The sequence below is a fragment of the Tyto alba genome, unplaced genomic scaffold, assembly GCF_018691265.1.
Source record: "Tyto alba isolate M040663 unplaced genomic scaffold, T.alba_DEE_v4.0 Super-Scaffold_40, whole genome shotgun sequence".
NCBI lineage: Eukaryota > Metazoa > Chordata > Aves > Strigiformes > Tytonidae > Tyto > Tyto alba.
The window spans coordinates 51,310,308-51,323,831 of NW_024881316.1; the positions used below are offsets into that span (position 1 = coordinate 51,310,308).

The 13,524-nt window shown below is 54.9% G+C and overlaps 2 long non-coding RNA genes across 2 annotated transcripts; one reads left to right on the forward strand and one right to left on the reverse strand.

Annotated features, from left to right (window-relative positions):
- Nucleotides 1-1,950: 1,950 nt before the first annotated feature.
- On the forward strand, nucleotides 1,951-3,091 carry LOC116962421. Its single transcript, XR_004407589.2, has 2 exons — nucleotides 1,951-2,637; nucleotides 2,911-3,091. It is a non-coding gene; the product is annotated as an uncharacterized LOC116962421 (long non-coding RNA).
- Nucleotides 3,092-10,391: 7,300 nt separating this feature from the next.
- On the reverse strand, nucleotides 10,392-12,352 carry LOC122154535. The gene is made up of 2 exons (XR_006166527.1): nucleotides 11,517-12,352; nucleotides 10,392-11,327 (listed from the first exon to the last, which is right to left on the reverse strand). It is a non-coding gene; the product is annotated as an uncharacterized LOC122154535 (long non-coding RNA).
- Nucleotides 12,353-13,524: the final 1,172 nt, after the last annotated feature.

The following is a 13,524-nucleotide window of genomic DNA, read 5'->3' on the forward strand; positions in this document are numbered from 1 at the left end:
CGACCACCAGAGGACCCCCGTCCAACATAACCATGCATGGGTTAGAGACATTTGCATATCATAATGATTTCCAGGAAATAACATGAATATGCTAATCATTACACTCCCATCATTCTATTCAAATCAATCAGTAAAGATGACCAATGATTTCTGTAGAATAGGAATATAGGTAAGGTGCGGTAACTGAAAGCCAATCATTATTAAGGTCAAACTAAACTTTGTGAATTTTGTTGATCTTGTGTAACCATGACTCTGCTGAAAAAGTGTATAAATATGTTGTGCTTTGTACCTGTCGGGGAACACGTTTTTTTGTGGAGTTATCCCCCGTGTTCCCCAGCGCTGGAATAAAGAAGTGCCTGCTTATCTGCCTTGTGTAGATAAGTTCTATTCGCAATTGCCACCTCTAACATCTCTGTCCTCTCTGCTGCCACAGAGGTCCATTATAAAAGTACAGGGGAGGAGGACCACACTTTGTCTAAAATAGAGAAGAGGAAGGAAAGTCTAAACGAGGGCCCCCTTGGCTGGGCATAGATCAATGTGCACAGTGTAAAACTTTGGTCATTGGAAGAATGAAAATATATGGAATTGGCGACTCGCAAAGTGACTATAATTTATGTATGAGGCTCTTTACAACGATCCAAATTTTAACAAAAGTAAAAGAATTTACTACTGGAAAAAGAAAAGGGGGGAACTGATCTGAGAAAACACCCGATAACCCCCGCCTTTCAGGAGATGCTCACACTAACTTGATAGCGCCCCCCCCCCCCCCCCTCCCGTGGGATGCTCCCCAGATGGCCTCCATCCATCAAAGGATGGTAACTCCTTTGCAATGGATGGAATGAGAAAGAACAAGATGGACCATTGGTGGTCCCTATCAAAGGGCGGTAACTCCCTTGTGATTGAACGGAAGGAAGACAGGATGGGCCATCTCTGGTATCTCTTGTCCTTGAGATAAGAGGGGAACTGAAACCACTAAGCCAGAAAGACCAAGGAGCTGCAAATTAGCCCAGACTTGAAGGACAAGGTGTACGTGACTACAGGACTGAGCTTGCGCAGAAGTAAGGGTCAACTAGCAAACACCATGAAGAAGACTATGAGCCTTCATCTGAAGACCCCTGCCCATGACCACCAGGGAGCACTGTGCAAACGCGACAGGAGGCATTTGGGGTGGGGGGATATGTTAATGATTTCTCAGAACTAATTGTAATATTCCCTCCCTATCCTCAGAGTAATGATGCATATGTATTAGAGTAGATGAATACGTAACATTTCTAAGCAATAAAAAGGAGCTGCTTTTCGCTCCCAGTGGGGAACGCATTTGGAGGAAATGATTCCCCTGTGCGCCCAGCGCTGAATAAACATACCTACTTTATAACCTTACTGGTTGTAAAGTCGTGATTCCGCACCTCATCGTCTCGATGTGTCATTTGTATTGTAATTGTATTAGAGTTGCTGACCAATCGGTGTCTAATAGGAGTGTTTGGAAAAGCACCAACCTGTGATTTGGGTGTATAAAAGAAGCACCTGCAGCTGCCTTTAGCTGTGCTGGATTTGAGGAAAATCCACTGAGCCCCCAGGCCTGAATAAAAGACAGTATTGCTCCTGAGCCTGTTAAGATGACCTTATTGCAGGCCGGGTACCGACGGCCCCCCTGCTCCCCACGGGCTCCAGCTGTGGGCTGGGGCCGGGGTAGCTCAGGTGGGACAGGTGAGGTGAGGATGGGACCGGGCCAAGGTTTTAAATAGGCTGCAGCTGGGGAGCTGGGGCTGGACTGGGGCAGCCCCAGGTGCAGCCCCAGGTGCAGCCCCAGGTGCAGCCCCAGGTGCAGCCCCAGGTGCAGCCGGTGAGGCTGAGGGTGGGGCCGGCCCTGCTGTGCCGAGGGGCTCCAGCTGGAGTCGGGGGAGGGGGGCTTCTCTACCCGCGGGATCTGGCTGAGGAGTGAAAGAGAGTCTCAGCCGCGTCTGCCCGCGGCCAGGAGCGGCCGGTCCGTGCGGCGAGGAAGGATTCCTCCCGGCCGGCCCCGACGGGGCGCAGCACCGGCGCCGGGAGCTCGGCGCCCCCGAGCCGCCGGGTGGCCGGGAAGCCTCGCGGGGGAGGCGCTCGGAGGCGCGTGCCGCCCGCCCCCGCGTGGGTGAGGGTCGGGCAGCCGGCGCTGCGGAGGTGGGAAGGGGCGGAGGCGGAGAGACGAGCCCCGGGGCTGCGAAAGCCTCGGGCCGGGGCCGGTACCGGGAGCTGCGGCGGGTCGCGCGTCCCCCCGGGCCGGTCCCGGCCGCGCTTCTCCAGCTGCCCGCCTGCTCCCGCCTCCGGCTGCCTTTCGGGCTGGCCGGGTCCCCGCAGCTTTTTGCTGTTCTGCCGACACCGCCCCGTCCCCCGTCGCCTTCTCCACGTCCTTTCCACGCCTCTCCCTTGCTGGCTCCCCAGCCGCCTGAAGCATTTCATTCTTTCCACGCTGCCGCCTTCCCTGTCGCTTGTGAAAATCGCATCGGAAGGTCTCCCTCTACCCGGCGACTCGTATCTGTTCTCATCATCTCCCTGTCTCTCTCCCTCCCTCACTGAAATCGGGTTTAGCGTTAACGAGCGGGCATTGCTTTATTTGGCCGGGGACGCAAGGGAATCGTTCTGCCTAACATGCTTGCTGTACGTTACGATAGCCAAAGCTTATATTGCTCCGTTACGTGTCTATTTATGCAATTTCCAAAAAGTCATTACTATAATCACGTAATTATTATGTGTGCAGTTTAGGTCTCTGAGGGACTTCCGCGGGGGTTGTCGGTGGTCTCTAGCCACCTCTGGTGGTCTTTGGAGAGATCCTTTCTTATACTTGTCTACGGTTTGGAATTGGTCTTTCTTTGGTTTATGTTTGCACTTTCTTATCTCTTGCCTAGCTTCAGCTAGCTTGTTCTTTTTCAGAGGGCCTTAATCTTCAAGGACAATGGCTCGCGATTAGGAGTCTCCCGATTTCCTCATGGGGCCTCTCCACATCTGCATTTCCCGGGAGGCGTTTATCACGCTCGCCTAGCTCAGGGACCTCTGTGTGACGGACAACGCGTTGCAGGTGTTTGACCAATTGCTTAAGTTTTTACACTACCCTAAACAATGTTTTTTCCTTCACTGTTTTTCAACAAGAGGGCACTGGGAGGACAGGAGGACATGAGGAAGGACTGGAGGACACTGGGGGACATTGGGAGGTCTGCGGGGCCACGGAACATAAGGGGAGGCCCTGGACACAAACTGGGAGACACTGGATGTGCTGCAGAGGGGCCTGGAGGACACTGGGGGCATACTGGGAGACACGGTGGGGACTGGAGCGATACTAGGGGGTGTCTGGCAGGACTTGGCAGACCCTGGATGGACTGGGAAATGCTGGGATGGGCACTGGGGGACACTGAGAGGGACTTGAAAGCACTGGGAGTTACCAGGGAGTCTGTGGCAGGACTGGGAGACACTGAGGGACTCTGCAGGTGCACTGGAGGGACGCTGAGAGGGACTGGGGGGTGCTGGGAGACAACGGATGGTCTGAGGGGACACGGAACAGAGTGGGAGATGCACTGCAGAGGACCGTGGGGGGGATGCTGGGAGGACTGAAAGGTACTGTAAGGATCCTAGGGGGTCTGAGCAGGACTGGGAGGACACTGGACGGGCTGGGACACAGTTGCGGGCACTGGAAGATACTGGGAGGGACTGGAGGGCACTGGGGGAATACTAGGGGGTCTCTGACAGGACTAGGAGGACACCGGATGGACTGGGAGATGCTGGCGGGCACTGGGGGACCCTGGGAGGGACTGGAGGATACAGGGAGACGCTGAATTCTGTGGGAGGCACTGTGTGTGCACTGGGAGACACTGGGAGGGAGTGGAGGCCACTGGGGCTGACTAGGGGTCGAAGGTGCAGGGAGTCTGGTTGGTGTGCAGGGGAACCACACAGTGCGAAGCAAGTCTTCCTGGGTGCACGGGGCTCAGACAGGGTGCAGGGGGTCTGTTTAGGTTGCAGGGGGACTAGGCAAGGTGTAGCAGGGCTAGTTGGGGTGCAGGGGTTCTTTCTGGGGTGCGGGGGGTCTGGTTGGGGTTCAGGAGGCCGAGACAGGGTGCTAGGGAGCCAGAGAGGTTACAGCGGGTCTGATTGGGGAACAGGGAGCCAAGACAGGGTGTAGGGGGCACATACAGGGTGCAGGAGGTCTTCTTGGGGGGGCAGACGGTTCAGACAGGGTGCAGGCAGGTTGCAGGGCATCTGGTTGGGGTGTGTAGGATCTTGTTGCGGTGCAGGGGTTGTGTGTCGTGTGCGAGGGGTCCAGACAGGATGCTGAGTGTCTGGCTGAGGTGCAGGGGGCCCAGGCAGGGTCCAGGGGGGCCAGGCAGGTTGCAGGGGGTCCAGAGAGGGTGCAGGGGGTCTGCTTGGAGTGCAGGGGGGGAAAGCAGGGTGCATATGGGGGCTAGTCAAGAGCAGGGGCTGGGGCTCTCTTTGGGGGACAGGGGGTCTACGTGGGGTTTGGGGAGCCCTTACAGTATGCACAGCTGCCAATCAGGGTGCAGGGGGGGGGCAGAGATGTTCCATGGGGGCTAGTCAAGGTATAGAGACCACCTGTTTGGGGTGCAGGGGGTCTTGTTGGGGTGCAGGAGACCCAAACAGGTGCAGGGGGACCAGGCAGGTTTCAGGGGTGTGTTTGGGGTGCAGGGGGTCTGCTTGGTGTGCAGAGGGCACAGACAGGGTGAACAGAGGGGAAGTGGGGCACATGGGGTCTAGTCAAGTGCAGGGGGTCTGGTTGGGGTGTGTGTGTGTGGGGCAGACAAGGTGTATCAGGGCTGGTTGGGGCTCAGGGCATCTGCTTGGGGTTCAGGGGACCTAGACAGTGTGAAGGGGCACAGGACAGCCTGTAGGGATGCCAGAGAGTTTGCAGGGTGTCCGGTTGGTGTTCAGGGAGGCCAAAGAGGTCGCAGGGGGTTTTCTTGGGGTTCAGGGCACCCAGACAGAGCGCATGGGGGCCAGACAGGTTACAGGGGCCTTCTTGGGGTGCAGGGGGCCCAGACAGGGTGCATGGGATCTAGTCAAGGTACAGAGGGACTGTTTGGGGTACAGGGGGTCTGGTTGGGATACAGGGGTCTCAGACAGCATGCAGGGCGTTTTGCTGGGGTGCAGGGGGCTCAGAGAGGTTTCAGGGGGTTCTGGTTGAGGTGCAGGAGCTCTGTTTGGGAAACGTGGGACCCAGACAAGTTGCAGGGCATCTGTTTGCTCTGCATGGGGTTCAGACAGGGTTCAGAGTGTCCAGGTGAGGTGCAGGTGGCCCAGACAGTGTGCAGGGGTTCTGTTTGGCATGCAAGGCATCCAGGTGAGATGCAGTGGGTCTGATTGGGGTTCAGGGCACCGAGACGGAGTTCAAGGGGTGCAGGCAAGGTGCAGGGTGTTCTGGTTGGGCTGCAGGGATTGTAGACAGGGTGCAGGGGATATTGCGGGGGTGGAGGGGGTTCAGACTTGTTTCAGGGAGTTCTGCTTGTGGTGCAGGGGGCCTGTTTGTGAAGCAGGGGACACAGACACGTTGCAGGGGGTTCTGGTTGCGGTGCAGGGGGTCTGGTTGTGGTGCAAGTGTGTCAGGGTGCAAGGGGTCTTGTTGGGGTTCACATGGTTCAGACAGGGTTCAGGGGTTCTGGTTGGGATGCAGGGGTCTCAGGCGGGGTGCAGGGGGCCTTGTTGGGTTGCAGGGGGTTCCGACAGTGTTCAGGCGTTCTTGGGAAGTTGGAGGAGGTTCTGTTTGGGGTAAAGGGGTGCTGTTTGTGATGCAGGGGGCCCAGACAGGGTGCAGGGAGTCTTGTTGGGGTGCAGGGGGTTCAGAGAGGTTTCTGGGGATCCAGACAAGTTTCAGGGCCTTCTGGTTGGGGTGCAAGGGGTCTGGTTTGGATGCAGGGAGCCTAGACAGAGCGCAGAGGGTTCAGACAGGCTTCAGGGGGTCCAGGCAAGTGTCAGTGGGATCTGGTTGGGATGCAAGGAGCCCAGACAGGTGCAGGGGGTCTTTTTGGTGTGCGAGGTGTTCAGACACGGTTCAGGGGGTTCTGGTTGCGATGCAGGGGGTCTTGTTGGGGTGCAGGGAGTTCAGACTGGTTTCAGGTGGTTCTGTTTGTGTTGCATGGGATCTGCTTGGGATGCAGGTGACCTAGACACAGTGCAGAGGTTCTTGTGGGGGGGTAGGTGGTTCAGACGGAGTTCAGGGTGTCTTGTTGCCGTGCTGCATGTTCAGATAGGGGGGGTCTAGGCAAGATGCAGCCATTTCGGGTTGGGTGGATGGTTCTGGTTGGGACACAGGGAGCCTAGACACGGTGCAGGTGGTTCAGACGGGGTTTATGGGGTCCGGGGAAGTTTCAGGGGGTTTTGGTTGGTGTGCAGGGGGTTTGTTTGGGCTGCAGGTGACCTAGACACGTTGCAGGGGTTCTGCTTGGAGTGCAGGGGGCCCAAACGGTGCAGCGGGTCTTGTTGGGGTTTAGGTGGTTCAGGCAGCGTTCAGGAGGTTCTGGTTGGGATGCAGGGGTTCTGTTTGGGAAGTAGGGTAACCGGACCCGTTGCAGGCGTTCTCTTTTGGTTCAAGGGGGTTCAGAGAAAGTGCAGGTGGCTCTGGCTGGGATGCGTGGGGTGTGTTTGGGGCGCAGGGGGTTCAAATGGTTGTTCAGGATGTGCAGGGAAGATGCAGGGGGTTCTGTTTGTGGTGTAGGGGTTCTGGTTGGGGTGTAGTGGTTCTGGTTGGGGTGCAGGGGTTTCATACAGGGTTCAGGGAGTCCAGGAGAGATTCTGGGGTTTCTGTTTGGGGTGCGGGGCCTCCAGGCAAGCTGCAGGTGTTCTGGTTGGGGTGCTGGGTGTTCAGACAGGGTTGAGGCATTTCTGTTTGTGGTGCGGGGGTTCTGGTTGGGGTGCAAGGCACTCTGACGAGTTGCAATGGTTCTGGTTGGCGATCAGGGTGCCCGCACAGGGTTCACGGGGTCCAGGCAATGTGCAGGGTGTTCTGGTTGGGGTCCAGGCGGTCTTGTCGGCATGCTGGGTGTTCAGACGCTCTTCAGGATGCAGAGGGTGTGTTTGGGGTGGAGGGCCTCTAGGGAATGCACAGGGGGTCTTGTTAAGATGCAGAGATCCCAGGCAGGGTCCAGGGGTGCTTGTTGTGGTGCAGGGGGTTCAGAGAGCATTCAAGGGGTCGAGGCAAGGTGTGGGGGTTCTATTTGGGATGCAGGGGGCCCAGACTGTGTGCAGGGGGTTCAGAGATGGTTCCAGGTGTTCTGGTTGGGGTGCAGCGTGTCTGGTTGGGATGCAGAGAACCCAGACAGGGTGCAGGGGGTCTTGTGGGGGAGCGGAAGTCACAGACAGGATGCAGGGAGTTCAGACAGGTTTCGAGTCAGTGTTGCGTGGGGTCTGGTTGCGATGCAGGTGACCTAGACGCGGTGCAGGGATTGTTGTTGGGGTGTAGGGGGCTCAGACAGGGTTTGGGGTGTCTCGTTGGGGTGCTGCATGTTCAGATAGAGTTCAGGGGATCTAGGCAAGATGCAGCCGTTTCTGGTTGGGGTGCATGGTTCTGGTTGGGATGCGGGGAGCCTAGACACAGTGCAGGTGGTTCAGACTGGGGTTCATGGGGTCCAGGGAAGTTTTGGGAGGTTCTGGTTGGGGTGCAGGAGGTCTGTTTGGTTTGCAGGGCCTCCAGGCAAGGTGCAGGGGTTCTGATTGTGGCTCAGGGGGTCCAGGCAAGGTGCAGGGGGTTCTGTTTGGCGTGGAGGGAAGCAGGTGACCTAGGCACGTTGCAAGGGTTCTGCTTGGGGTGTAGGGGGTTCAGACAGGGTTCGGGGGTCCAGGCAACCTGCAGGGGGTTCTCTTTCGGGTGCGGGGGGCTCAGAGAGGGTTCAAGGGCTCCAGGCAACGTGCAGGGTGTCTGATTGGAGTTCTGGGGGCCCAGGAAAGGTGTACAGGGTTCTGCGTGGTTGCAGGGGGTCTTGTTATTTTGCAAGGGGTTCAGACAGGGTTCAGGGTGTTCAGGCACGATGCAAGGGCTGCTGTTTGTGATGCAGAGGGGTTCCAGACAGGGTGCAGGGAGTCTTGTTGGGATGCAGGTGGTTCAGAGAGTGTTCAGGGGGGTCCAAGCAAGGTGCAGGCGGTCTGATCGGCATTCAAGGGTTCCAGACAAGTTACAGGGTATTCTGTTTGAGTTGCAGTGGGTCTGGTTGGGATGTAGGGGGCACAGACAGGGTTCAGGGGTCTTGCTGGGGTGCAGGGACTTCAGACAGTGTTCAGGGTGTTCTGTTCATTGTGCAGGGAGTGGTTTGGGAAGCAGGGGAGTCAGACTCATTGCAGGGGGTTCTGGTTGGGGTGCAGTGTGTTCAGACAGCGCTCAGGCGATCCAGGCAAGTTGCAGCGACTTCTGTTTGTTGTGCAGGGGGTTGGTTTGTGATGCAGAGGGCTCAGACAGAGTGCAGGGTATCTTCTTGTTGTGCGGGGGCTTTCAGACAGTGGTCAGGGGGTACCGGGTGTCTGTTGGGGGTGCAAGGCATTCAGGCCAGGTGCAGGGATTCTGGTTGTGGTTCAGAGGGACCAGACAGGGTGCAGGGGGTCCTGTTGGTTTGTAGGGGGTTCAGACAGGGCTCCAGGGACCTCTTTGGGAAGCAGGGGACCCAGACACGTTGCGTGGTTCTGGTTGGGGTGCAGGATGTTCAGTCAAGGTTTAGGGGGTCTCGGCAATTCTGTTTAGGGTGCAGGGGGTCTGTTTGTGATGTACAGGGCCCAGACAGTGTGCAGGGTGTGTCATTGCAGTCGTGGGGGTTCACACAAGGTGCAGGGGTCCTGGTTGGTGTGCAGGGGGCATTGTTGGGGTTCAGGGGCCTTGTTCATGTGCAGAGGGGTATTCTTGGGGTATAGGAGTTCCAGTTGGGCTTCATGGGGTACAGACAGTGTGCAGGGGGGCCAGGCAGGATGCAGCAGGTGTGGTTGGGGTGCAGAGGGACGAGACAACGTGCAGGTGTTGCGAGCATGTTTCAATGGGTTTGGTTGTGGTGCAGGGGGTCTGTTTGGGTTTCATGGGGCACAGAGTGTTTACAGGAGGTCCAGGCGAGGTGCAGGGGGTCTTTTTAGGGTGCAGGGGTTTCAGACAGGTTGCAGGGGATATGGTTGTAGTTCAGGGCATCTGGTTGGAGTGCAGGTGTCCAAGCAATGTTCAGGGAGTCTGGCTGGGTTCAGGGGTCCCACAGAGGCTTCATGGGGTCTTGTTGGGGTGAAGGAGGTCCAGTTGGGGTTCATGGGGCCCAGGCAGGGTGCAGATGGTCTAGACAGGTTGCAGGGGGTCTTGCTGGTGTGCAGGAGGTCTACTTGGTCTGCAGGGGAGCCAGGCAAGGTCTCGTTGGGATTCAGTGGGTCTGGTTGGGGGGTTCATACTGCAAAGACTGGGTACAGGGGGTCCGAGAAAGGTGCAAGGAGTCTGGTTTGGGTGTAGGGGCCCCTGAGAGTGCGCAGAGGGTCCAGCCAGGTTATAGCTGATCTTGTTGAAATGCCGAGGGCCCAGGCAATGTGCAGGGGGTCTTGTTGGTGTCACAGGTGTCCAGGGAATGTGCAAGTCATCTGGCTGGGCTGCAGGACATCTGATTGTTTTGCAGGGGGTCCAGACAAGGTGCATGGGGGCCAGGCGAGTTGCTGGTGATCCGGTTGGGGTGCAGGGGATCTCATTGTTGTACAGAGGGCTGAGACAGGGTTCAGTGGGTCCAGGCATCGTGCAGGGGAGCTGGCTGGGGTTCAGATGACACTGACAGGGTGCAGGGCATCTGGTTGCTGTCAGGGGGTACGATTGGCGTGTGAGGCACTCAGAGTTAGCACACCAGGGCCAAGCGGACTACAGAGGTCTTGGTGTATAGAGGGTAAGTTTGGTGTGCCGGGCATCTTGTTGGGCTGCAGGGGGGCTGGTTGAGGTGCACAGGGTCCAGGCGAGGCGTAGGGGCTCTTGGTGAGGTTCAGGGGGTGTAGTTGGCCATCTGGGGGCCCAGAGATGGCCCCGGGGGGCCAAGTAGTGAGCACGGAGTCTGGTGGGGTGCGGGGTCACCAGGCAAAGTCTAGGAGGTGTGGTTGTGGTATGGAGGAACTCATTGGTGTGCGTCGCAGGCCAGCAAGGTGCACGGGGTCTGGTTGGTGTGCAGGGGGCTCAGACATCTATGCTGTGAACAGCACATCTTTAACTTCTTTCCCCATTCCTTCTCTTATGTTAAAACGGTAGGGTCGCTCGGAATCATACATCATCCTTTTGCCATTCCGGATGATTTAGCCACAACAAGACAAATCAACCTAAGGCACTTCCTCCTGTTGCCTTTCAGAGGCATGGCGACCTGGTTCAGGAACGGCACAGCGACCAACCCCAGGCCACTCGGGCCATCAGCTCACAGACACCAATGTGGTGGATGGCAAATGGTGTTTTATTGAGGAATATACAGGCCTTATATAGCTTGGGTTTACAACGTCACTTCTGTCTGCTTACATCACTGCTACATTACTATTGGCTATCGGGGTATCAGAAAAAGGGGCCCTATCTTTCCGTACAGCGCGATATCTTCCGACCGCCAGGCCCTCACTACCTACATCCTCCTGTTTCCCTTCCCTCCAACAAAACAACATCGACAGTATATAGTGTTAAGCTGTAAGGTCCGTTCTTTGGCCACTTCTCTCGATCTTCTAAAACGTACAGTGGCCACCAACGATTACAATAGTCAATTAATTGTTTCCCAGATAAGGGGTTCGCTTCCCACGTCCCTCTGATATTTTAATATATATTCCAGAGGTGACTTTTTGAAAAGACCGCTTTCAGACCCCTTAGACCGGTCGGAACCCACATTAAACAAAATAAACAATTACGTACACAAAACTATGACACCGCCTAACAGACTAAACAAGGCTGTTATACAAGATAATAATTAGACATGGACATTGGCCAATGCCCCGCGATACCCTAGCCCACACCTTACGTGCGATCGAGGCTTTCTTCTGACCCCAGGCGACACTCTGGGCACGTCACCGTAATAACGTGTAATCTCGCCTTTCTTCCCGGGTTTTCCTTAATAGCAGAGTCCTGTGGGAATTTCTTGCGTCCAGTCTTACGGACAGGCTTTTCCAGTCTGTGTTACCTTTGGTAATGCCTTAAAAAAACCACAAACAAACCAACCAACCAAAACAACCAAAAAAAAAACCCACCAGGGCTCTTACTCCAAACTCACCAGATCAGGGGTTCGGAGGATCTCCCCGAAAAGCACTTAGGTGACGCCAGAGTCTTTCCAATCCCGTGGGTTTATCAAGTTTCCGAGGCAGCATCCCATCCGGGTCACCGAAATTCTCTACTGAAATCTGCAACGAACCCTCCTTAACGCCAGGTTTAGCGTTAACGCATCGGGATTACTTTATCCGGCCAGGTACGCGAGGGAATCATTCCGCCTAACTCGCCTGTCATAAATTACCATAGCCAAAGCTCATATCATCCCGTTATATGCCTATTCATTAACTCATTATCGTCGTTATATAACTATTACCTGTGCGATTTAGGTCCCTGAGGGGCTTCCACGGAGGTCCTCGGCGGTCTATAGCAGTTTCTGGAGAGGATCCTTTCTCAAACTTTGTCTAGGTTTTAGAATGGGCCTTTCTTTGGTTTACGTCTGCACGTTCTTACATCCCGCCTGCCTTCAGCTAGTTTGTTCTTTTTCAGAGGGCCTTGACGTTGAAGGATGAGGGCTTCCTATTAGGAGTCTCTCAATTTGACACAGAGCCTCTCCACATACGCGTTTCCGGGGAGGTGTTTATCACGCTCACCTAGCCGATGGATCTCCGTGTGACAGATCACACGTCATAGGTGTTTGACCGATCGCTTAAGTTTTTACATTACGCTAAGCAATTTATTTTGCTTGGCCATTTTGCAACAGCGGTGTTTCGGTTTGCCATCAGTATTTTTAAATTCTTTTGTCTCTTCATCCCTGGGCTTTTACAATTGGCTTGTATCTCGGTCACCGCATTTGTTTTTAAATTATTTCGTCTCAGTTTTCCTCGTTGCTGACCTCTTAAATTTTATTTCTACATCTCCCCTGTAATTTGCCATCAATATTTCTTATTTATTTCATTATTTCTTTATTAACCATCGCTTTTAATGTACCCTGGCTACCTGTATTCCATTCGCGTTTTTTTCAAATTATTTTTTGTCCTTTGTTTGTCTCCACACCCACGTTCCCTCCGCTCCCCAGAGCCCTCTCATTCTCGTCACAACGTCTCTCGAGACAATCCTCGTATCTGACAGCACCGTTTGAGCTCCACGGCTCTCCGTGTACATCTCTTAGGCGGACAGATCCCTTCCTCGGGCTTTGTCCACACCCCAGAGCCGTCTTACTTAATCACCTGCCATTTCGGATGCATCCGTTTGGTCGGTCGTCCCCCGAGAACATCCGTACGTTGCGGGGATGCCTTCCCTAGTTAAGCATCCTGTGCGAGAGCCATCTTTTATGTTTGGCTCTTTTCCCGAGGCCATCCTCGTGCTCCGCCGCCCTTTATCGGCTCTGCTGTCAAAGTACCGAGGCCCGAACGACAGGTCTTGAGCCAAAGTCACCCTCTAGACGAATCTCACGACCAAACGTGTTATATAATGACCGTATCCAATCATTACTGAAATACGTAGCTTGGATAGAACATCTCATTATCAAGATAAGTAGCTTAGATAAAACAATACATGAATATACCGACATTTCCTAGTTTAGGAGCCAATTATTGAGGTTGATTACACAAACTCCCTCGGTTCCTCTTCTGTTGACATTTCCTAGTTTAGAAGCCCATTATCGAGGTCGAATATGCAAATCCCTCGGTTCGTCCTCGAGCCTCGGCCAGGCTCGGGAAAGAATCCCAAAGGAGAATGACGAGGCGACTCAATCCACCTGATGTCTTGCATGCATTTTGTCAGTTCTACACGTTTACACATTTGTTTGTTAACCCATCTAAAACCGGAACCCTCACTCAGCAAAGACAGAGACCTTGTCCACAAGCGGACGCACTGTGTAGGACTCGCCAGTTTCCGGGAAAGTCTCTCCGATCCTTCGTCGTGATGGGGCTCCCTGGCTGAAGCACGGATCCAGGCAATGGTAAAGCACGAGGATGATCGGCGATGTATCTTTCTTAATCGCTATGACTCATCTGGTATAATAAGGACTGGACACATTGCCTTCTTTTTTAAGCACCTCGTTTCTTACCTATCGCTTATTACCTCGAGACAGCCAGCAAAATAAGCCTATCTCTTTAGCTCAGCTTTTGCGCCCTTTGCGTTAACCCCATCGATTGGCAAAACGGCAGCGTGCTTTGTGCCCTCCGCGTGCCAAGAGGACCTTTCCCGACACTATAGTTTGTCTGCAGAAAGTTCACGTCTTCCTCTACAGTAGCTAGGACGCGTCTGTTCCATCCCCGGTGCTCAGAGAGCACACGTAGTCCATTCAGATCCCCTCCAGACTTCCCAGAGGAGGGATTCTCGTAGGATCTACCCCCACCTTGTCATTTAGTTCTATCCAC